This window comes from Caretta caretta, chromosome 3 (genome assembly GCF_965140235.1).
Source record: "Caretta caretta isolate rCarCar2 chromosome 3, rCarCar1.hap1, whole genome shotgun sequence".
Lineage (NCBI taxonomy): Eukaryota > Metazoa > Chordata > Testudines > Cheloniidae > Caretta > Caretta caretta.
In genome coordinates, this window is record NC_134208.1 from 36,562,822 (window position 1) to 36,586,883 (window position 24,062).

The following is a 24,062-nucleotide window of genomic DNA, read 5'->3' on the forward strand; positions in this document are numbered from 1 at the left end:
CGCCAATGTGGGCAATCAAGAAAAGGTCTTTCAAAAATACACAGGTGTTTTAAAAAGGGGTGATGGCTTTGGGTCTCTGTGACCCTGAGGCAGTGGAATTCAGAATTGCTACCAGAGCAGTCACTGTTGCAGAGAATGGGGAATTGTGCGACAGCTGCTGGACGACTATTAGGGCAAGTTAGACAATACTTAGTCAGCCATGAATGCAAGGGACAGGACTAGATGACCTCTCAAGGTCCCTTCCAGTCCTATGATTCTATGTAGTTATCTGCTCTCGCACTGCGTCGACCTCATCGTTGTTCAGGGAAATGGTTTTACTCCATCTCCATAATGGGTTGCTCACATCAGTGATGGACAGATTTGAGTGTAGACACTTGCACAAATATGTTGATGGAAGGTGACTTATATCAGCCCAAGTTTGTAGTGTAGACCAGACCAGACCTCAGTTGTAACGAAAATTCTCTAGTGATTTGCCACATACAGGTTCAATTGGTCTAGTGCCCTTGAGTTCAATAGGTTCAAATAAGCTTTTAATAAAATAGGAGGTTTTAAAATGATAGCAGGCATGGCAGAAGCCATTTGAGATAATTTTCATAAGAAACAGGTGCAGTAAAATGAATATAGAGTTTATCAGACTTTTTGTAGGTGTCCGCTGGGGGAGAAAAGGTTTATATCCACTGATTGTCTCATTAAAATTCCCACATGAATCCTTCATGAAGTTAAAACATTTAGTGTCCAGTCCCTCTTTTTTAATTAGTTGAACTTCATGGTGGTTTTGAACACATTCACTCACTCAGTGGGCAGAGTGACATGATCTAAATATATTTTTATTTGCTGTCTGGCTTTTGGACAGGTTAATCTTTAACCAAGTTGTTTGCCAAAGGCCTGTGGTGAACTATTGGGTCACGGAATTTTCCAAGGAGTTGTATAACAAAGTTCCAATTGCCTGTACACCCCAAGGTACAAGTTTTTAGATGACTTAATTGAGAGCCAACAATATATTATGCTCTACAGCACTGGATTACCTTACTTTTACATACTGGCTCGCCTTTTATCCATATGCTTCTTCCAGAAAAGCTACTCTTTATCTTTTTGGCTTCAGCAGGGGGTGGAAGCTTTTTGCCCCAATTCCAAAATGTCTGGGGAAGAGACTGTGTGTGGCCTGTAAGCAGATGCTTTGTGAGTGGATCGGTCAGTAAATATTCTGGTGGAAGCTTAGGAGTCATGGGATCATAGTCAATTTGAGTTAGCACAAGCAAGGTCTAATTTAGTAATAAGCTTTTTCATGCAAATTTATCATAGAAACAGGAGTCATCTGTATTTGGGACAAGGCAGAGAGGGCATGTGTGGTGTCCTATCCCTTTACATGTTTGGTTGCTCTGTACTTACTTTCCCCAGTGTAGAGCCTAATTTTTGTTTTGGTTTTTGTTTTGCTACCAGAACAATGAAGTCATCACAACAGAGGGCTTAGAACAGTGCTTGTAGGGGAAAGGACAGCTTGTTAGTAAATTTAAAGCTACTGAAAAGAGTTCCTTCAAACTAGGTTTATTTTTTCATTGAGATCTGAAAATTCCATAGAAAATCAGGTCAGCAATTTTGAAATTATGAACATTTTGAAATAAATAAGCCATGGGATCATCTTTAATATGCACTTAAGAGTATATGCATCCACAGGTATGGAAATATATGCTTATCACAGACTATTAATTTTGCAAGGTTTCTGGCAGACCTGTTAAATTACAAGCATTCACTTTACAAAGCACAATGATATAAATCAGTGTACCTATGCTGACATGTGCTTGTTCCTTATAGAGTGAGGCTTCTTTAAGAAAAAGGGTGGGGAAATGGGAGGCAAAAAATTATTAAATGAAATCTTGATGAACAAATTCTGTCCAGATAGTTTTTATATTACATATTAATAAATGCATATATGTTGAATATCAGCCTGCAAAGGAAAAACAATTGAGCATGTGGTATTTTTTGGTTTATAAAAAAGGCCAAAAGAGTGTGGGTTTTTTTTCTCCTCTCCTTCTTCAAAAATTTTGTTTCCTGCTGACTTTTCTTAAATTACACATTCTGGTCTTGTCTACCATGAAGACTGGATAACTTGTGAAATTGACCACAAGAATTAAGAGGTTGAATGCTAAGTACTGACCAAGAAAGTGTCATTTAGTCAAACTGTTTTTAAGATTCTTTAAGTATCAGAGGGGTAGCCATGTTAGTCTGGATCTGTAAAAGCAGCAGAGTCCTGTGGCACCATATAGACTTACAAGATTCTTTAGTTTTCCTTAAAACCTGTTTAATTCCAGTGACTAATAGAACTCTGGAAAAAGTTTATTTGTTCAAGATTTAACACTCTTTCCCATCAATTAGTGTTGGAGCTCACAATGCACATGCTCTGTGACCACCACGGCATCCCCCAGCAAAAGCAGGGAAGACCACACTTTTTAAAAACATAATTTAAATTGGTATTCTATTATTGTTTAACAGTGCAATTAAAACTGATTCATCGCAAATAATTTTAAATCAAGTTAATTTGTTTTGAGTTAATCACTTGAGTTAACTGCGATTAATTGACAGCTCTGTTCTAATACATGTGACTTTTAACCATTGAACAATATAATAATGATGTAATGACATATGAAGCCACCAGAGGGCAAAAACATGTTTGTGTAAAGCAGGCCGATTATCCATCTATATCTTCTGTATTGTTTTTTGTTTGTTTGCTTCCGCAAACAAGACACTTGCCACTGTGCTGGTATTTATGATAAATAATGTTTTTATAAGTCCACAACATATCAGACTTTGTTCAGTCAAAAATAATTAGCAGTCTCTTTATTTTTTTAAAAAAAATCCATTCCTTCATTTCAAGGGTTTGAATTTGATGTGAGATCATAAGTATCTGGTGCATTCCATCCTTTCCCTCCATTAACACGTTTGCATTTTAAAAAATCTCCTGCAGTGCAAATCCTGCATGAAGAAAGGATTGAAATAATGCTGCTGTTAATGCACACACAGTGCTTCTCAAGTGCTGCAGACAACAGGGTGAAATTAATCTAATATTTTTTGCTGTCCTTTGCCACAGTAAAAACATTCCATGCAGCAGAAGCACAGGTGTAATCATACAGTACTTCTGCTAGGGCTGTTCAGGGAGGGAAGGGAAAAAGAGATACAAATCTCTTTTTCCCTGATCCCTTTCTCAGCATCACTGGAAGGTTGCTGCAAGAGAGCTCGTTCCCATGGCTCAAGAGGAGCAGTTAAGTCAGTCTGACCAGGATCGGATCACTGTTGCTTTGTTGTTCTTCCCTGTGGTGCTATGATAGTTATAGCTATTCATTATTTTTTTCTATGTAGGTTCTTATACTACTCCTACCACCACAATATCTTAGTTCATTCCCATAGTGCATTAAAGCGCATCTGTTATCTGTGATTTTGTCGGTCTCTCTCACCCTCTTCCCAGGTGGAGAATTGTGTGTGCCGTGCTGTGTTTTGTTTGTTCTGTTAATGTACGTGCTGCTCTGTTTATTATTAAATAAGGCAAAATCAAAGAAATGTACTTTGCACTGAGAGAGCAAGATGTTTGTCAAGGTCCGTAATTCCATTGGGAGTTTGAACCACCATCTCAGGCTGACCCCTGAGAAAATTCTGTTTCCAGCACAGATAAGCTTTATCATTATGGCAGCAAGTTCCATTCTACCAGAAAGAACAAACTAGTCTTCCACAATCATCTTCTCAGATCTTTAGTCTGTCTTTTAGATAAAGTGGATCCAAACTATTGAGCATTTTGAAGATAAGGATGAGACTTTGAATTTGACTTGATATTCTGTGGGAAGCCACTGTCAAGAGAGGGGGACAAGTCCGATCTGCTCAAAGTTGCCTGAGGAGACATTGTGTATAAGTTGGAGTTTCATGAGGGCTTCATGGTTAGGTTATCGTATTGCTGTAGTCCAAACAGGAGGTGACAAAGGAGTGTGTGTGTGTGTGTAAGAGAGGCCAAATTATCGTGTACTAGGATGCAATGAAGTTTCCTAGCCAACTTTTCATAGTTGTTTGATACAGATTGAATGAATCTTCCTTTCTCACTTCTTTCCCTACACAAAAATGAAATCAAACCCTGAATCTATGTGTCTCTGTCTTTCCCGGAGTGCCTTTCTTTTTCCTGACTTCACAAATTTTCTGAGTCATTATGTGAATTCTCTTTCTTATTGCTGGATTCAACAAGACATCTTTATTTTTAATTTAAAAAAATATTTCCCAAAATTTCATTAGTTATAAAAACAGTTGACAGGCAGATGGACCAGGAGAAGTTTGGGTTCTTCTGTTAGTCAAAAAGTTCTGATATACCAGAACTACATAGAACCTGATAAAAATTTGAACAGCAGTTATTGTCTGCATTAGTGTGTCTTCTGAGAGCTTTTACATTCCTGGGATAAAATCCTCACTTTACGACTCAGGAGCCCTATTAAAAAATATTATAATCACTCACAGTTGAGCCCAATTTGGTGGTTGTACGGCCGCTTGCAACTGATGTAAGCTGGTATTATAGCCCTTAATTACAGCTGTGGTGTGGCATAGCAATCCTGATGGCAGACGAGGAAACACAATTTGGGCTAGCACATTTCCCTCTGCTTTTCTAATCAAGAATATCTGAAATCACTATACCATTAAGAAAAATTTAAACGACAGAGCAGAGGGATTCACAGGGTAGAAGGAAATTAACATTCTTCTGTCCTGTTCCTACTGTGGTTCACAGAACTAAGTGTGTAGGGTCCCAGTGGAATTAAATACGTTTTTTCTTTTCACTTTAAAAATGATTTTGATGAATTACCTGAATGCCAGGTATTGTGGAGCATTAAGATTTACAATATGTGCACTATATGTACTGGAGAAGCTATTCTGAACCCAAGCATTGAAGGCTATTCTCTGGTTCCAGTTTAACAATCTGTACATATCTTGGTGTCCTGGAAGCCTTTCCCCACCCCTCTGACTTGAAAGATTCATTCAGCCCTAATATGAGTTTCTTATTTCATTTTAAATCTGTGTAGGAAAGGCCACAATAAATTTGCTAGGTGGGCCAGTGGACTTTTCTTTGGCATTCTTCTGCTAATTATATCAGAGATTCTACTACTTTATGCCTTTGCTAGGTACTATATATAAAGGATAGTGGAGTGCAAATTTCAGCTTTTGATTATTTATATATATCACATTCTTGAAAGTTATATTGCTTTGATTCCTTACAGATAAGCAGTGTAGATAATTAAAACTGAATAGTGAATCCGACATTTGGGCTGGGTTACAGGTATCAAAGCCTAGGTAGTGTTGCATACCACTCGTCTTTGTTTGGGTTATATACATTTGTCATACAACACATTTCAAAGTGGTTACTCTTAGAAGCATTTGCTCCCTGAGAAAAGATTAAAGAAACCTCTCAAACTTTGTTGTTCTGTGTTCCTGAATGCTTTGTGCTGTCATACTAGTTACTAAATTGATATTGGGCATTGGGATGGATTTCTTGATGTGAAGATTTGGGGAATAGTGTGGTGATACAGGGGACTCAAAAAAAAATTTCAAGAAGTTGAAGAGGCTTGATTCTTTTTTCACTTCCACTGATTTCATACTGGCATGATTAACTCCATTGACTTCAGTGGGATTGTTCCTAATTTATACCAGTCAAACTGAAATTACAGTTGGATTCTGTCTTTTCTCTCAAGCAATCTTTTAAAGACTTTTTCTCCCAATTTCACATCAGCCTCTGAAGCCCTCTCACAACCACCAAGATGTACCCTCTTCAGCTTCCCTGAGCTAAATCCTTGTTGGGGAGAGGGGGAGTCTGATGTGGGAATTCACTTGTGTGACAGCGTCTCAACATATGCCACTTGTCAGCCCAGGGCTGAAAAGTGTGGCCAAATGACTAAAATAAAACCCTGAAGTATAAACTAGCTATATTAGCACACCATTAACATAGAGTATAGGTGCTACTATTTTAAGAGAAACTGCTGCAGCAACTATAAGTTTTCATTTTGATAAATACTGTTGTGAGCCATGCATGAGTTCAGTAAGGTGATGAAGTTTTGTCAGTTGTAGGAGCTATTGATTTAACTCATGTAGATATCTGGTGCAATCTGAAAAATGATAAATTGTGGCAGGTTACAAAATTCATTTAATTTTTTTTTTTTTAAGAAACAAGAGGAAGATAGCATGATTTAAATGTCAAGCTTTGGATGTGTGACCCGGATTACTGTAATTAAACATGCAGAACAAACTGGATTAAGAAGGTTAAATAAGATGAAAACTTTGTTTTTTGAGCATTCACAAAAGAACTACAAGGTACCATAAATATCTAATTTACATTTAGCATATGTTTGTTTCTTTCATAGGTTAGTACTCCTCCAAAATAATTCAATACAGTAAGTACACACTGCAAAATAAACAGCGCAGACGTTTCCAACAGAATCACTGGTTACCACAATCCTCCACTTACTACTTTGGAACCAACAGTTTTGGAACCCAATAATTTGCATGTATTTATCTTCACCTTTTTCTGCCCTAATTTATTCACTTTGAGCTGATAAAACTTGATCATTCAGTGAAGAAATTTAAGAAAGTTGTTTAACATTGACTATAAGAAACAGTGGTAGCTATTTTTTTTTAAAAAAGTCTTAAATATTTGTTTTTATGTTAAGCAATTGCATAAAATCAACAAAATCAACTTTTAATTTGGGATTTTAGTATTACTTTTGTAAAATGAACCCTGTATAAATGTTTAGAAAGTTTTAATACAAATCACTTCCCAACCACAATAATCAGACAGCATTTTTTTCTTTAAAACAAAACATCATCTGCAGCTTAATTTATGAAAGCAACTTTAAAATTCTAGGGTTGACTGGTGCATAAAAATTATCGTAACTTAATCAGATCTTAGCTTAATCAGTGAGTTATAGTATAGATTGAATTAAGAAAAAAATCAATGGAGTATGTTAATCACTTCTATTTTAAATTCAGTGTGTTCAAAGTGTGGCCCATGAGTGATATGTGGCCCACAGTCATGCTTACATGATGATTACAGACTAAAGACAAAGCTAACTATTGCCAGTTTAACTACCTACAAAATTCTGTTTAACTACCTACAAAATATAACTCCTTGCAAAACATTTTTTAATTTTTTTTTCTCTGAAGTGGATGTGGCCCTTGTTTGCTCTTGACTTAAGGCGTGAAGTACAAATATCTAGGCACCATCCTACCCCAGGGCGGGAGACGGAGGACAGAGAGGAGCACATAAGGACAAACATAACTGCACATGCTTATAACAAGATCTTAAAAGCCCATATCACATCTCTTTTTTTCAGCTAAAATAATTTTCTGTGATATGCATGTGTATTAGATGGACTTGCATTGCACATGCTGATCAGCAGGGATGACTAGTCTGTTTGAGAAACCCTAGCTCTTTGGGATTTTTTTTATATTGCTTTGATTTTCATATAATTAACAATATATGAGATCAGAGTCATAAGGATAAAAATATCTGAAATGTAATCTTAAAAATACTTTATAATTCATAGTTCTTTCCAAAGTTCTCAGTATGGTGAAAGTATAGTTGTCTGGCACTATCATGTAAGCATTCTTGAACTTTGTACATATTCAGTGATTTTGTGTCTGTGGCTTACTAATTGTCATTTTATTTATATCAAGTATCAGAAAGAAGCTGGGATGTATATTAAACGATGCGTTAAGTTGCATAGGAATCTTTTGGTAAACTAGAAAAAATGACTATTTCAGCTATACGACTCTAACACTGCTCCCATAATACAGACTAACACTATATAGACTAACACGGCTACCACTCTGAAAACTGTCACCATGCAAGGTGCCCCAAGGATTCCTCGTTACCCTATACTCTGTAACTCACACTCTGTTAAAGGAACAGAAAGGTTGTACAGGTAACCTCAGTTCTAGCATTTCCTAATTTTTGATTGCCTGACTTTGCAACCTTAGGATTGTTTTCACTTAGGTATTTTTGTGTGTAACTTGCTCTCTTTTTTAAAAAAAAAAAAAAAGGCAAGCTGAAAGAAATTCCATCAAGTGGCATTATATTGATATCCACATGATTCACCACCAGGGCTAGAACCTCTAGATCTCCTGCACAGATCTCTGCCACTTGAGCTAATAGAGTACAGTAGCAGTAGAAAGTCGTTGCGCTTTTGGGGTTATGTCTGTGTCTCCATTCTGATTTTGTGAAAAACATGATGTTTTTCAGCCTCCGGTTGGAGTGGGACTTTGGTTAATTCCTTTTCTGTATACTGTAATGTTGGACTGTAACATCACTCTTGTACTACGAGGGCCTGGTACCTACGTGTCTGATCCTGAATGAGAGCCATTAAGGGGCCATCAGTTTCGAACAGCTCTCCCTTATAGAAAAGGGGGATTTATTAAAGAGAGTGACCAAGCTAAAGAAAATGGCTTCTCCCATTTTGATGCTAGGAGGCTGGGACTTTAGCCACCTGACTGGGTTTTGGAGCTGGTCAGTGAATCACCTGAGAGCGGGGACTGAAACTTTATGTAAGGGCAGGGTTTGCTCCAGACTAGTGCTCTCACCAGCTAAACCTTGCCAGGAAACAGATGGAAGAGGGCAAGAGAAGTCTATCCACATGACACACGGACACTTAACCTTGCCTTTGTTACCTCCAGGACTGAGTGTTTGGCTTACGATAGGGCTCCACTGAAGAATTTGGAAGCTTTGGTGAGCTTTGGTGACCCCCTGGGTACATTCTTGGTGGCTAGCCCAAGCCATTGCCCGTGCCACTGTGCCTAAACTGCTATTTTTAGTGCACTGGCTCAAGCAGAGCTAGCACATGTCTGTCTACCTGTCCTGGGAAATACCCTCCCAGCTGCTGTGTAAATGTACCCTTAGAAGCCTAGAGCTAGAGACAGTATGTGGTGTCTGCCCAGACCCAGCTGGCTTGGAACCACATGGGATTCAAAGAGCAGGTCCAGATACAACAAGACTGGTTATCCATAAGGCATACTTTAAGAATCAAAAATACATAACAGATCTGACTGTGTGGACCAGCACTAGAGTGGGATGAGACACACACTTTGCCCATGGGTTTTACAGCTGTTTATTAACAACAGAGGAATGATGAGTCTCGGATATCCTGGTACCCATCCACACTTGGGATGGGAATGTGTTCCAGTGATTACAGAACCTTCTGTCTCATCCCTTCCAACCTGTCCCTGTCTGAGTCCTATATTCTCATCAGCACTGGCTCCTTTCCTAGACAGTAACAGTCTCTACTCCTTAAGCTTCTCATCTCAGTCCCAGTCTCTGCTAGCTGATTCTAGCCTCCCTTTTTTCCTCCTCTTCTCCCGGATCCCCGTGTCCTTGTCCAGCTAGTCCTAGTCCAGTGATTAATGCAAATGAGTACAGTAGCCCTGTTTATTCTAATATTAAATTCAATTCATTTTACACTGTTCTTATGTTTGTTCAGAATATTGGAAGGGTACGTTAGATCAGCACAGAGGAGGATGTTGGGTGAGGCAACTGGGCCGAGGAATAGTCTGGCTGCTGGAGAATGGTTTAAGATTTAAAAAAACAAAAAAACCCTAAAAATCAGGATTAGGGCTGTCGATTAATTGCATGCTGAACTCGCGATGAACTAAGAAAAGTAATCATGATTAAAAAAATTAATTGCTCTTAATCGCAGTTTTAATCGCACTGTTAAACAATAGAATACCAATTGAAATTTATTAAATATTTTAGATGTTTTCCTACATTTTCCAATATTTGATTTCAATTTACAACAGAGAATACAAAGTGTATTGTGCTCACTTTATATTTTTATTTTTTGATTACAAATATTTGCACTGTAAAAATGATAATGAAAATAGTATTTTTCAGTTCACCTCATACAAGTACTGTAGTGCAATCTCTTTATCATGAAAGTGCAACTTACAAATGTAGATTTTTTTTTTTTTTTGGTTACATAACTGCAGTCAGAAACAAAACAATGTAAAACTTTAGACCTACAAATCCACTCAGTGCTACTTTTGGTTCAGCGAATGACTAAGATGAGCAAGTTTGTTGACACTTATGGGAGATAATGTTGCCTGCTTCTTATTTACAATGTCATCTAAAAATGAGGGCAGGTGTTTGAATGGCTGTCCTTTCACTTTGTTTTTCCCTATGGGGAACTCAGATCCTGGATAGGCATTCCAGGATCTACCAGGTTTAAACATTGTCTTTCATGCTAGTGAGAGATGGACTTTCCTGGTGTGTCTGTTGCCTTGGGGAGTCCCAGGCTCCTCAAAAGTGTCATCTCTGCCTGGCCCTAAAGTTGAGGGTCAGAAAGGACTGTGAGATTAAATTATGTCTCCTCATTATGGTGAGTTTATACCTGGCCAGGTCCTCCCCTCCCCATACACCGGTGTCCCAGCAAATCAACTGCCTCTACCTCATTGGTGCAGCACTCTCCTACAGCCCCCAAGTGGAATAGTCAAGGATCATCTGAAAAGGACTCCATGGAATGGTTTTAAAGCTCCTCTGATACGGAACCTACCTCAGAGATCACAGTCCGTAGTTGAGAAAACTGCTTTGGCACCCACTAGTCTCTGGCTTGATACCCACGAGGCTGCAGGTTCCTCAGGTACTGTGAGCAGTAACAAACTTGAAGACTCTAGGAATTCAGGCTCTGGAAGATCTCCGGTACTATCAGGAGATCAGAGCAGCAAGAAGAAAAAGACCATCTTCTCTAAATCAGTGCTGATAGAATCTGCCAGGCCCTCAGTACCTAACGCTTCGGTACCATAGAAAACCATACACCTAGTGGTCAGTCCTCAGAATATGTAAGACCTATGGTACTGTTGGCTCCTTCTGCCACAATTACTTCTGACCAAATGACTGTATTGGTACTGCAAGAGTTAGATTCTCTCAGGACTTGGTGGTAACAGACACATCTGAATCCCCTTTGTTTGGCACTGATCCATTCTCAGTACCGAGGACCTCTGTCTCTAGGTATTTGTCTGGTGCTGTTGGAGTCACCGCCTATTTCTACAGGTGCCCTGCCTCTTCCAAGTGATGATGATGATGATGGGAACTTCTTTTCAATCTTTCAAATATCAGTACACATTTCTCCCCTTTTCCCAGACACTTCCAGAGAGTCAGAACATCCCCAGGAAAGATACCTTCAGACTTCATCCTAATGCTATGGACACCCCCGGGTGCCCCCACCCATGCCATTTGGGTCCCTTCATTGGCCATACTATGGTCCCTGGGCAGCTTACCAACAATAATTCTCCAAGGCATCTAGTACTATTCGCCATGATAAGGGCAAACAGTCCCTCACCATCCTCACACTCTAGAATGCCTTATCCACAGGAAGAGTCCTTTTGAAGAGCAGGAAGCAAGGATGGATGAAGAGGTCAACCCGACAAACAACTTTTCTTCCTCATCCCCAGATTAAGCCATTGTGCCTCCTCCACCATCCCTGGCTGATGACTTAAAGCAGTTCCATGACCTCATTAAAAGGATAGCAGACTCTGTACAGCTACCACTCAAGGATGTTAGAGAGTCACAGCATTTATTGCTTGACATTTTTCACACAACATCATCTGCCCACATTGTGCTACCTGTTAATGAGTCTCTGCTAGACACTTCAAAAGAAATTGGATACAATACCACCCATTTGTAAAAGGGATGATAAAAAGTATTCTGTCCCTCTAAGGATTCAGAATTTTTATTTTCTCATCCCTATCCCAGCTCCCATGTGGTTGATGCTGTTAACAGACATGGAAGGCAGCACCACACAAAATCGATGCTGTATGTTAAAGATCAAAAGTGACTTTATTGGGTCGTAAGTCATATTCATTGGCTACTCTACAATTTAGAATAGTCAATTACCAGCTCCTCATGGCGAATATAACCATACCAATTATTCCAAGTTTAATTCCTTCATTGAGCACCTTCCACCAGAGCAGAGAGAACAATTCTAGGCTGTCATCACAGAGGGTCAGCAGCCTGTCAGAACATCCCTGCAGGCCTCTCTGGATGCTGCTGATATAGCTGCTTGATCTTGTCAGTTTTTTGCTGGAGCAGGAGGTGTTGGCTTTTTGACCATTGGCTGTTGATATTATGACATATCCGTTATATGGGATTCAACTGAAAACCATTATCTTTTAGTAATTTTTATAATTTCTGGTTGCAGTAACATAGCTTTCTTTCCAGGGCATTTTTATTTTCAAGTTTATGTGGACAATAAATAAAATGAATCTATATGTAGCAACCAGTTGTTTATCATTAATATTTTCTTCCGTAAATTGCATTCTATGCTTGATGTGTGAGCATGTTTCAATTGACTCTGAAAGTTAGCAAATGTATCCAGATAATGTAGAGCACAGAGCAAAATAATGGCTCATATCCCAAGCGAGCAGCACATTTCACTGATGAAACAAAGTATTGTGTGTTTACAAAGGTAATAACACAATTTCCTCTGACAGGGAGGCCTAGACGCAGAAAGTGGGATTGCAAAAATTTCCAATACAGGGTTAAAAGGCATAGGACACTTTAGAAAGTACGTAATTAGTTTGAATTCATTTATGTTGAGGAATGATCATTTATGATCATTTTGGTGGTCCAGCAGCACTTCCTTGGCAGCATCTACATAACAAAATGCTCTTATTGGAGTATAGTGAGATTTGTCTATTTGAGGTAGATTTCTATAATCTATCAAGTGAAATTGTTATACCAGTCTTTGAATTAATGTGCAGTAATGTTTGACCTCCACAAATTATTTATTCTAAATAAATATGGTAATTTAGTGGAAAAGGGACCAGTCGGGGTCTGATCCCATGATGTGCTGAGCCATCCTCAATTCCCATTGAACTTAATGGATAGGCAAGTGTGCTTCAGAACCTTTATAGGAAAAGAACCAAGGATCTTAATGTATTGTCTTAATCCAGTCTCATGTAACTGATGCTTGCGGTGATTTTCATTGGTGATGAAGCCAATCCCCCACTACACTTTCCTGCTTTGTCTATACCAGCCTTTTTTCTGAAATAATGTCTCAATATTGTTAATGCTGGCTCAGCTCCACTGGTGGGAGCCCAAGAATAGGTCAGGCTCAGCTGGCCATGGGGTTTATACCACCATGTCATGTAGATCTTTGTGGTACAGGGCTGGACAACACAATGTTTAAAAATGCCAGTGGCCACCTGCAACCTGGCCTATGGTAGGCTCCCACTATTCCAACCACTGTAGGAGCTGCACTGGTATAACAATGGTAGGAAAACTTTCAAAGAACAGTGTAGACAGAGTTAGTCCTTCTGTTCTGCCCCGTTATGCTAAAATACCTGGAGATGTTGCCATCCTTTTCATTGAAGTTTAGGTTGGACATTAGGAAAAACTTCCTAACTGTCAGGGTGGTTAAGCACTGAAATAAAATGCCTAGGGAGGCTGTGGAATCTCCATCACTGGAGATTTTTAAGAGCAGGTTAGACAAACACCTGTCAGGGGTGGTCTAGATAATACTTTGTCCTGCCATGAGTGCAGGGGACTGGATTAGCTGACCTCTCGAGGTCCCTTCCAGTCCTATGATTCTATGCAATAACCCATGTATGTGTCCTGTGAACCTTGTAACCAATACTTGTAATCCCTTATAACTTGAGCCTGACCCCAGATGTACAGTACTTTCCCTCTTAACTTGTGTAAATTTAATTTTAAACATTAGCTGTAATAAAATATTTCCTTACCTGAGACCTTAGTTCTTCCTGTGCTGCTGACACATTGGGCAGTCCAGTTCGTCCATTGACTAGTTGCTCACTAGTTGTGGAACTTCTTCCCAGATGATGTCAGAGCATTCAGTATTCTTTGTCACTGTCTTCTGCCAGTTCATACTTCGCCTTCCTTGCTTTCTCTTTCATCCCTTGGGTACCCAATTCAATGCTTGATTAGCATGTCTCCCATCTTCCATATGGTGTACGTGTCCCAGCCGTCTGAGCCTTCTTTCTTTGATATTTCCTCACATGTCCTGCTCTGTCAGCTCCCTTATTTTTGCATTTGTTGTTTTGTCTTTCTATGAACTGTGTAGTATCTTCCTCAGCCATCTGTGATAGACAGCTTCCGATCTTTTTTTGTTAGCCACCATCATCAGCTAAGTCTCTGCTCTGTACCGTAGTGTGCTCAGTACAGTTACATAGTATAATCTGACTTTCCATTTGGTGCAAAGACCTCTGTTTGACCAGACATAGTTCATCTTTCTGAAAGTGGTGTTTGCTTTTCCTAATCTTGTATGAATATCTGTATTGCAGCCACCTTCAAATGTCATCACACTCCCCAGCATCTTCTGTTTAATTTCTTTTCCATCCAGGTACAGCTTTGTATCTGTTGTCCAGTTTCCTACCTTCAGAATCTGGCTTTGAAAGTTGCATTGAAAGTAAATGCAGTATATTACTGAGTCCCAAAAAAGCAAACCATAAAATGTCCCCCATAGATGTACCTGTAGATCTCCAAAGTAAGGCACATCACAATGAAAAGGGGCATGTTCAGCCCATAGACTCAGAAAGTACTCATATGCTGTCACTGAAAAAACTGTTGATCTGGAGTGTAAAGTACACCAGTATGCAGGAAGTGCCCTTTCTGATGTGTGCCCTTTCTGATATTCAACCAGCTAGCTGCCTGCTCTGTGCTGGTTCTGTCACTCAGTTCTCTGTAATGTGACTATTAAATCTGTCTCTCCTTTGTGTCGCATCCAAATGTCCTTTTGGCCACATTCTGTTTCGAACATGATCTCTGGTTTGCTGTCCAATGTGTGTGGTTTTTATTTTTAATTTAATCATATGTCAGTATTCAGAGTACAAATATGGAAGTGGATTGTCCAGAGACCTAAAACGTAACCTTTGGATTGATATGATGTAATTGTGAATTTATTATGAGTAGTGGTTACCTGTGATCTGCCTGTAAATAATGAGAACTCTGCAATTTATATAGTTCCTGCTACACGTTGAAGCAGTGATCCAGCTGCTAATCATGGAGAATGACCTGTGTATGGACATGTCTGGGTTGGATTGTACTATATCAGGCAACTGTGTTTATCTCCGAACCATGCCTGCTGTCAGATGTGCTTATACACATGCTTCCATCAGGATTTACAATAAGCTACTGTACTGCCTACACAGGAGCAGAGTGGAAATGTATCTTCAAAAGCAAACATTTGGTCTTAGTGTCTGAAAAGACGTAAGCATCTGAAGTATTTGCAGTGGTTACATTTCATCAAACTGATACTGGGATTTTTTTAAATATATGAAATAGCTACATGCACAGGAATGAAAACTTGCATTCTTGTGTTTTGAAAAGGCAAAACCCCTTTTTAAAATTGTTAATTGAGTATTAAGACAGAATAAGGAAGTATTTTACATCTTGCGATTGTAATAAGACATTACTTTATAGAGGCAATGTAGTTCATTTCCTTATGAGCAAACTAAAGACTACAAAAGTATTATTTAGAATAAAGCATCATTGAAATAATGATTTCTTTTGAATTTCTCCATTTTATTCAAGGGCGGAAAGGATGTTTATATTCATTAATAAAGGAGAGTCATAAATCTGTTTGTCAATGCAAAGAATGAGGTTTCTGAAAACTAGCTGTTTGTTCCTGTCATACCGAGAGCATTAATGGGCACCAGCTGGGCTCTAGCTATAGCAGCTACACCACTTCAGCTTTGCACAGCAAGAGCTGCTGTGGCAATGGTGCAGAAGTGCCTCCTGTGCAGATTTAGGAAGCATACACTTCAGTTGTTGTTCCCTGGGCAACAGAATAACTGCAGCCCAGCTGGCTCTGCACCACCTGAGCTGATCAAAGAGCAAACCCTGTCAGGCAGTGAAACTTCAGCTCCTCCTGCTCCAGTGTGAATATCTGCAGGCAGTGATGTAGAAAGTATTATCAATTGGGTTTCAAGGTTAAACATGGGGGAATGAAATGAAATGACAGGAAAGATTAGACTGAGAATGCAACTCTTACATAAGTCTAATGTGTACAGTTATTAATTACAGAAACGTATTACAATACATCTTATATACTAATAGAGACCTAGAAAAATATATTTTCCCTTTTTTAAATTGTCTTGAAACAAAAGGCTAGAAATAGCTGGCTTACTGTATTCTCATGGAAAAGGGGAAGTGATCGTGGACAGCTTATTGTATGTATTTAGTCAAGAATGATATAGGTGTAAATCTATAGTTGTATAAAATAATATAATTAGGGAGGTCTCAGCAGATAGAACTGGTCTGCATGTAAATGCTGTAAGTTCATGGCAGAAGTCAAGATTGCAATTGATGTATATGTCAGAGCACACTTCTGTGGCAATGTAGATTTTATTCAGCAAGGGGCGCCAGAAGAATAAAAAGTAGATGATTGGAACAGCTGTGAATTGTAATGCTAGCTGACAATTCCCTACATAATTGTGATCTAAATCCAGTTGAGTCTTTACAGGATCTTTTTGTAGTACTCTCTTGTGTGTACATTTTAATTTATTCCTTGGTTTTCTCTTTTATATTATGGCAGCACCTACTGGCATCAATTTTGGGGTTTGTCAGTGCTTTCACATTTTAAAATCCTGTTTTCAAGAGGTTTATTTTTTTTATTTAAATAAACTTTGCCATTAGAAAATGTACTCCAGTCTGGAAACTGCCATTTAAAAAAAGAAATATTGGAACAGCTTAGTCAACCCTTTTTAAATTTTTTCCCTTATTTTTGTTCTGTGTTCACTGCTTGTTTCTTCACACAGACCTTCCAGTGAGCTTCAGCTCTGACCTGGAAGGACCATGTGTAAGGTTAAGGGAATTCTTGAGTCTCTGCACCTGTGCAGGCCTGGGCTTCTCTGTTGGGACTGTAAACAAAGGATTTCAATTAGTGCCAATTCTCATGGTGGTTTTTAATGATAGGCTCCCTAGTCTATTACCAGTCCCCTGAGTCATCCTTGGGTCTAGCATATCTGAATTTTGGAAGTGCCCCCAAAGTAGTTTTCAAATGTAATTTTTTAAGTGTGCAGAACACAAAAAGTAAAGTTCTGCTTTGAGTGCTTGCTTATGTCGATTCTATGCTAGTTGTGCACGCACCACATGCACAGCTGCCAGGTTTTTTTCCCCCTTAGTGGAATCCATAGGGCTGGCCCTAGTGCCCCCTGGAGCCCTGCACCTATGCACCGGTATAAGGGGTACCACCAGTTCCTGACCCTCTCTGTTCCGTCCTACCATCCATGACGGTTGCTGAAACGGCTTCTTGCTCTTGCAAGACTTTCCTTCTTTACTGGTTTAGTCTTCACAGTTTTTGTATATAGTTGTACTGATAGTTATTTTAGTGTTAGAATATAGCTAATTGTCCCATTTCTGAAGGGAGACGTCCCAGGGACTCCAGGCTTCAAGCCATGCTCCACCTGCAGCAAATTCTATGCAAGTGAGCGACCCACTTTCAGCCTGTCCGAAGTGCCTTGGGGAAGCTCATGTCAAAGACAAGTATTAGGCTCTCAGGGGATTCAAAAAGACAGTTTGCCTGAATGTCCTGCTCCAAATCAATGCCGAACTCTTCATCTTCAGTATGAAGTGTGCCATTGGCACCATGCTCTTCTCAGCACCGTTTGCCATCCCCGGTGCCGAGGAAGAGGCCTAATAAACAACATGCAGAGAGAGGATGCTTGCCGGTGCCAAAGAGGGACACAAGGGGAGAGGTGATGAGACCTGTGCTGGGTCACAGATCATCCCCAAAGCAGTGGTCAGCTCCAGCAACCCCGCTGAGGGCACCGAGCCAAATTTGTGACCTCCGACTCCTGGGAATGGTTATGGTCCCTCATGTCTCCAGGCACCCTCGACTCTGGAGGCTTTCCAGACTGTGAAGTACTTGCTGTCCCTCCTGGCACTGCCCACTCCCCAAGTGCTTGCTCCTGCCAAAGTCACAGCGGCAGAGGGGCGCGTAGAGCTCATCAGCACCAGCGGTAGTAGCACCTTCCAGGGGTTGCATGGCCCTGATGCAACAGTCCCCCAGCCCAGCACCAGTCATCAGCTCCCCTGCACCGCCTGGAGGCAGAACCAGGTACAGCTCTGCGTTGGTCTCTGGATGAAGAGTCATCGTCGGAGTCTGAAGTTGAGTTGGTAGTGCCACAGAAAGGGTAGCGGTTACTGGAATATGCATCAGACTTCGGCGCTGCAGCCGCAGCTTGGCCACCAGAGCATTGGCCAATGCAGTGGCACTCTTGGAACCCGTAGAGGTTCCCCCAGGTACCGGGGCCCCTACCCCACTTGGTGACATCTGAGAGACGCACTGTGGTACTTTCCCATCTGGAACCGGATGTGGATTACAGCACCGAGGTGGCTGAAATGGTCCGAGACGAGGTGGGACAGGCTGAGGAGGAGGTACCAGCCCTTCCCGTAGCACTAGCTGCCTCATCGTCATGCCCGGATGAGGTGGTAGCAGGACCTTCCAACCTGCTCCCACCGGATGATTTTAGGGCTCATCGAGAGCTCCTGAAGTGGGTCGCCATGAACCTTGGGCTGGAAGTGGAGGAACTGAAAGAGTCCACCCACAGCGTAATTGACATCTTGGCTTTTGCGGCCCCCTCTAAAGTAGGGGCAAGTAAAGACTCTCTGGCAAACCCATCTGAAAGGGTGGAGAAGAAGTACTATGTGCCTGCAATAGGATATGAGTACTTATGCTCCCATCCCCCTCCTAGAACCCTGGTGGTGTTGGCAGCAAACAAAAGAGACAGGCAGGGCAGCCCAGTGCCACACTGAAAAATAAAGAGACCAAGAGACTGGATTTCTTTGGGAGGCAGCCTACAGCTTCGCATATCATAGAAGAGAGGTGGGCAAACTATGGCTCGCAGGCCACATCCATGCCTGCCACGCCACATCCACGCCAGCCATGCTGCTGGGAGCTCAGCTGGGCAGGATGGTCCTGCGGGCCATGTTCGGCCCACGGGACCATCCTGCCCGACCGTCGAGTTCCCGGCGGTGTGGCTGGCTCCGGCTGGGCAGCGGGGCTGCGAGCGCCTGCTGCTCTGAGCGGCATGGTAAGGGGGCAGGGAGTGGGGGTTGGTTGGATGGGGCGGAGGTTCTGGGGTGGGGGAGGCAGTAAGGGAGCTGGGGGGCGGTTGGATAGGTGTGGGAGTCCCGGAGGGCCTGTCAGGGGGCGGGGGTGTTGATAGGGGTCAGGGCAGTCGGGGACAGGGAGCGGGGGGGTTGGATAGGGGGCGGGGTCCCCGGGGGCCTGTTGGGGGCGGGAGAGATGGGGGGGTGAGGGGTTGGATGGGTTGGGGCTTCGGAGGGGGGCAGTCAGCGAGTGGGAAGTGGGAGGGGGTGGAGGCCAGGTTTTTTGGGGAGGCACAGCCTTCCCTACGCGACCCTCCATACAGTTTCACAACCTCGATGTGGCCCTCGGGCAAAAAAGTTTGCCCACCCCTGTCATAGAATCATAGAAGGTTAGGGTTGGAAGAGACCTCAGGAGGTCATCTAGTCCAACCCCTGCTCAAAGCAGGACCAACACCAACTAAATCATCCCAGCCAAGGCTTTTTCAAGACGAGACTTAAAAACCTCTAAGGCTGGAGATTCCACCATCTCCCTAGGTAACCCATTCCAGTATTTCACCACCCGCCTAGTGAAATAGTGTTTCCTAATATCCAAACTAGACCTCCCCCACTGCTTAAATCCCCCCTCACCCTTCTCTTCTGCAGACTAAATAACCCCAAGTTCCCTCAGCCTCTCCTCGTAAGTCATTTGCCCCAGCCCCCTAATCGTTTTTTTGCCCTCTGATGGATTCTCTCCAATTTGTCCATATCCCTTCTGTAGTGGGGGGACCAAAACTGGACACAATACTCCAGGTGTGGCCTCACCAGTGCCGAGTAGAGGGGAATAATCACTTCCCTCGATCTGCTGGCAATGCTCCTACTAATACAGCCCAATATGCCATTGGCCTTCTTGGCAACAAGGGCACACTGCTGATTCATATCCAGTTTCTCATCCACTGTAATCCTCAGGTCCTTTTCTGCAGAATTGCTGCTTAGCCAATCAGTCCCCAGCCTGTAACGGTGCATGGGATTCTTCCTTGCTAAGTGCAGGACTCTGTACTTGTCCTTGTTGAACTTCATCAGATTAAACCAACAGGCCCTGCTGGGGAACTATGACTTTAATTTGTGGGACTCAATGACCAATTTCAGAAACTCCTTCCCACAGGAGTCTAAGCAGGAGTTCGCTGCTATCCTGGAGGAAGGCAAGACTGGTCAGAGCCTCTCTCAAGGCAGCCTTGGATGCAGCTGACTTGGCAGCCAGATCAGTGGCTACTGCAGTCATGAGGTGATGTTCATGGCTCCAGTCATCGGGCCTTTCCCACAAGGTGCAGTGGTTGGTCCAGGACCTTCCTTTCAAGGGCAATGCGCTTTTCTCTGAACAGAGGGATGCCAAGCTGAATGGCCTGAAAGATTCAAGGGCAAGGCTACATTCTCTGGGACGGTACATGCCTACGACCTCCAGAAAACATTTCTGGCTGCAACTGCCTCCCAGGTTCTCAGGGTCTCCCAGGCACAAACCCTTTAGAAAGAAGGGAAAGGGCTATAAACACTGGTAGTCCTTGTCTTCTGCCTCAGCCTCTCAGTCAAGCTTGGGTAGATACCCTGGTGGGTCTATGCAGGCCTTTTGAGGGTGTGTCCGAGGACTGCATATCTGGATCCATCCCCCCCCCTTTTGTTTTTGGACTGCTTGTTTCCCTTCCAGACTGCGTGGTCCCACATAACATTGAACCTTTGGGCACTCAGTACTGTGTCAACTGTGTACACACTAGCAATTTCTGTGCATCCCTCCCTTCCACTGCACAAACCCATCCCTTTTCAGGGACCCTTTTCATTAGCAACTTCTCACTCAGGAGGTGTAACCCGCCCTGCGTGAGGGAGCCATGGAGGAAGTTCCTCAAGATTTGACAGGGAAGGGGTTTTATCTCGATATTTCATAATCCCAAAGGCCAAAGGGGGCTTCAGGCCCATCCTGGACTTGTGTTGCCTCAACAAATATCTCAGGAAGTTGAAGTTCTGCATGGTCTCCATCATTCCCTCCCTGGGTCCAGGAGACTAGTATGCCACCCTTGACTTAAAGGATGTGTATTTCCACATTTCCATCTTCCGTGGGCACTGATTTGCGGTGGGCCAACACCACTACCAGTTCACCTTGCTGCCCTTCAGACTATCGGCAGCCCCAAGGATTTTTACAAAGTGTATGGCGGTGGTTGCAGCTTACCTGAGATGTCGGGGCATCCAAATCTACCCATACCTTGACAATTAGCTACTCAAGGGCTGTTTGCAGGCTCAGGTGCAGCACTGCATTGACGTAGTAAGGGCCACCTGTCGAGAGTTGGGTCTGCTAATAAACGAGCAGAAATCAACACTAGTTCTAGTACAGAGAACAGAATTTATAGGGGCCGTGTTTGACTCCACTCAGGCCAGAGGCTACCTGCTGGAATCCTGGTTCCAAACTATGTTGGAGCTAATCGCCTGAGTCAGGACTACCAGCTCACGACCGCTTGGGTATTCCTCAAGTCACTAGTCCACATGGCACAGTGGCGCAGTACACGCGGCTGTATTTCAGACCCCTGCAACTGTGGCTGGTGTCAGTTTAGTCCCGGGCAGGCACCACCTAGACTTGACTCTCACGATCCCGTCGTCTGTTTTGGAATTGTTGACTTGGTGGATAGACCCTGAGTCGGTGCTGAATGGGCTGCCAATCACTGCCCCATACCTGTCAGTGTTTCTAGTCTCCAACACTTCAGACTTGCGCTGGGGAGTTGGCGGTCTCAGAACACAGGGCCTCTGGTCCCAAGAAGAACTCGCCCTGCACAAAAACGTCAGGGAACTCGGGGCCAAATGCTTGGCCTGCGAGGTGTTCCTTCCCCATCTCTCAGGGAAGCTAATGCAGGTCTTGATGGACAACACGGCTTCGATGCTTTACATTAATAAGCAAGGGGGAGCTTGTTCCTGTGTCAAGAGACTCTCTGACTGTGGGACTTTGAGGTATCACACCTCCCAGGAGACCACAATGCGTTGGCGGATCACCTAAGCAGGTCTTCTCACCATGAGTGGTCCCTTCACCCAGAGGTATTCAATGCCATCTTCCAGAAATGGAGGACTCCACAGGTGGACCTGTTTGCCACCAGACAGAACAGGAAATGCTAAAAGTTCTGCTTCATGCATGGGCTCAGCAAGGGTTCCCTGTCTGATATTTTCCTATTCTCATGATGAAGGGGCTGTTGTGTACGCTTTTCCACTGATATCCTTCGTTCACAACGTCCTCCTAAAGATCAAGAAGGACAAGGCAAAAGTTACCTTGATAGCTCCGGTGTGGACATGCCAGCATTGGTTTGGCACACTCCTGGCTTCTTGGTAACAACCCCGCTTAGAGCTCCCACTACGCCCAGACTTAATCTCGCAGAGCCAAGGCTGCTTGCTCCACCTGAACCTCGCCTCCCTGTACCTGACAGCGTGGCTACTGCATGGCTGAACCTAGAGGAGCGAGCCTGCTTGGAGCAGGTCCAGAAAATCTTGCTAGGTAACAGAAAACCCTCCACAAAGGTGGCCTACTTGGGTAAGTGGAGACATTTCACTTGGGCCTCCAAATGGAATCTTCCCCCTCTCGGTCATCCCTGCAGTCCATCGACAAAGGGTAGAAGGGCAGGTCATGGAATGGACATGAGCAACACATCTTGAACAACAGTTATGGAAGGTTAGTAACCGTTTTTTTCTTAACTGGATTTCTTTGTGTCTCTAGCTACTTTCGGGGGGGGGGGGGGGGGTTACGGGAGAGAATAGGGCGGAGGGAGGAAGATAGTGTGAGAGAGAAATTTTAAAAATTAAAGCTGTTTAGTTCAGAAAGATTTCAGAGGAACAGCCGTGTTAGTCTGTAATTGCTAATTAACAATGGCCACATAAACACCACCCTATACCGGAAACCTACTGACCGCTATTCCTACCTGCATGCCTCCAGCTTTCACCCTGACCACACCACACGATCCATCGTCTACAGCCAAGCTCTGCGATACAACCGCATTTGCTCCAACCCCTCAGACAGAGACAAACACCTACAAGATCTCTGTCAAGCTTTCTTACAACTACAATACCCACCTGCAGAAGTAAAGAAACAGATTGATAGAGCCAGAAGAGTTCCCAGAAGTTACCTACTACAGGACAGGCCTAACAAAGAAAATAACAGAACGCCACTAGCCGTCACCTTCAGCCCCCAACTAAAACCCCTCCAACGCATTATTAAGGATCTACAACCTATCCTAAAGGATGACCCAACACTCTCACAAGTCTTGGGAGACAGGCCAGTCCTTGCCTACGGACAGCCCCGCAACCTGAAGCAAATACTCACCAACAACCACATACCACACAACAGAACCACTAACCCAGGAACTTATCCTTGCAACAAAGCCCGTTGCCAATTGTGCCCACATATCTATTCAGGGGACACCATCACAGGGTCTAATAACATCAGCCACACTATCAGAGGCTCGTTCACCTGCACATCCACCAATGTGATATATGCCATCATGTGCCAGCAATGCCCCTCTGCCATGTACATTGGTCAAACGGGACAGTCTCTACGTAAAAGAATAAATGGACACAAATCAGATGTCAAGAATTATAACATTCATAAACCAGTCGGAGAACACTTCAATCTCTCTGGTCACGCAATCACAGACATGAAGGTCGCTATCTTAAAACAAAAAAACTTCAAATCCAGACTCCAGCGAGAAACTGCTGAATTGGAATTCATTTGCAAATTGGATACTATTAATTTAGGCTTAAATAGAGACTGGGAGTGGCTAAGTCATTATGCAAGGTAGCCTGTTTCCTCTTGTTTTTTCCTACCCCCCCCCCAGATGTTCTGGTTTAACTTGGATTTAAACCTGAAGAGTGGTCAGTTTAGATGAGCTATTACCAGCAGGAGAGTGAGTTTGTGTGTGTATGGGGGTGGGGGGGATGTGAGAAAACCTTGATCTATGCAGGAAATAGCCCGACTTGATTATGTAAAGAGTTGTCA

The 24,062-nt window shown here is 42.7% G+C and overlaps 1 protein-coding gene and 1 long non-coding RNA gene across 4 annotated transcripts in view; one reads left to right on the forward strand and one right to left on the reverse strand.

The window, feature by feature from the left end:
- The window catches only part of LOC142071508 (uncharacterized), a 43,263-nt gene extending 27,812 nt beyond the window's left edge, over positions 1–15,451 (reverse strand). Inside the window, exon 1 of the long non-coding RNA XR_012667567.1 lies at positions 13,741–15,451. This is a non-coding gene — a long non-coding RNA (uncharacterized LOC142071508). The remainder of the gene's footprint in view (positions 1–13,740) is intronic.
- EIPR1 (EARP complex and GARP complex interacting protein 1) overlaps positions 1–24,062 on the forward strand; it is a 171,771-nt gene that overhangs the window by 52,833 nt on the left and 94,876 nt on the right. The gene's annotated exons all lie outside the window — the stretch shown is intronic.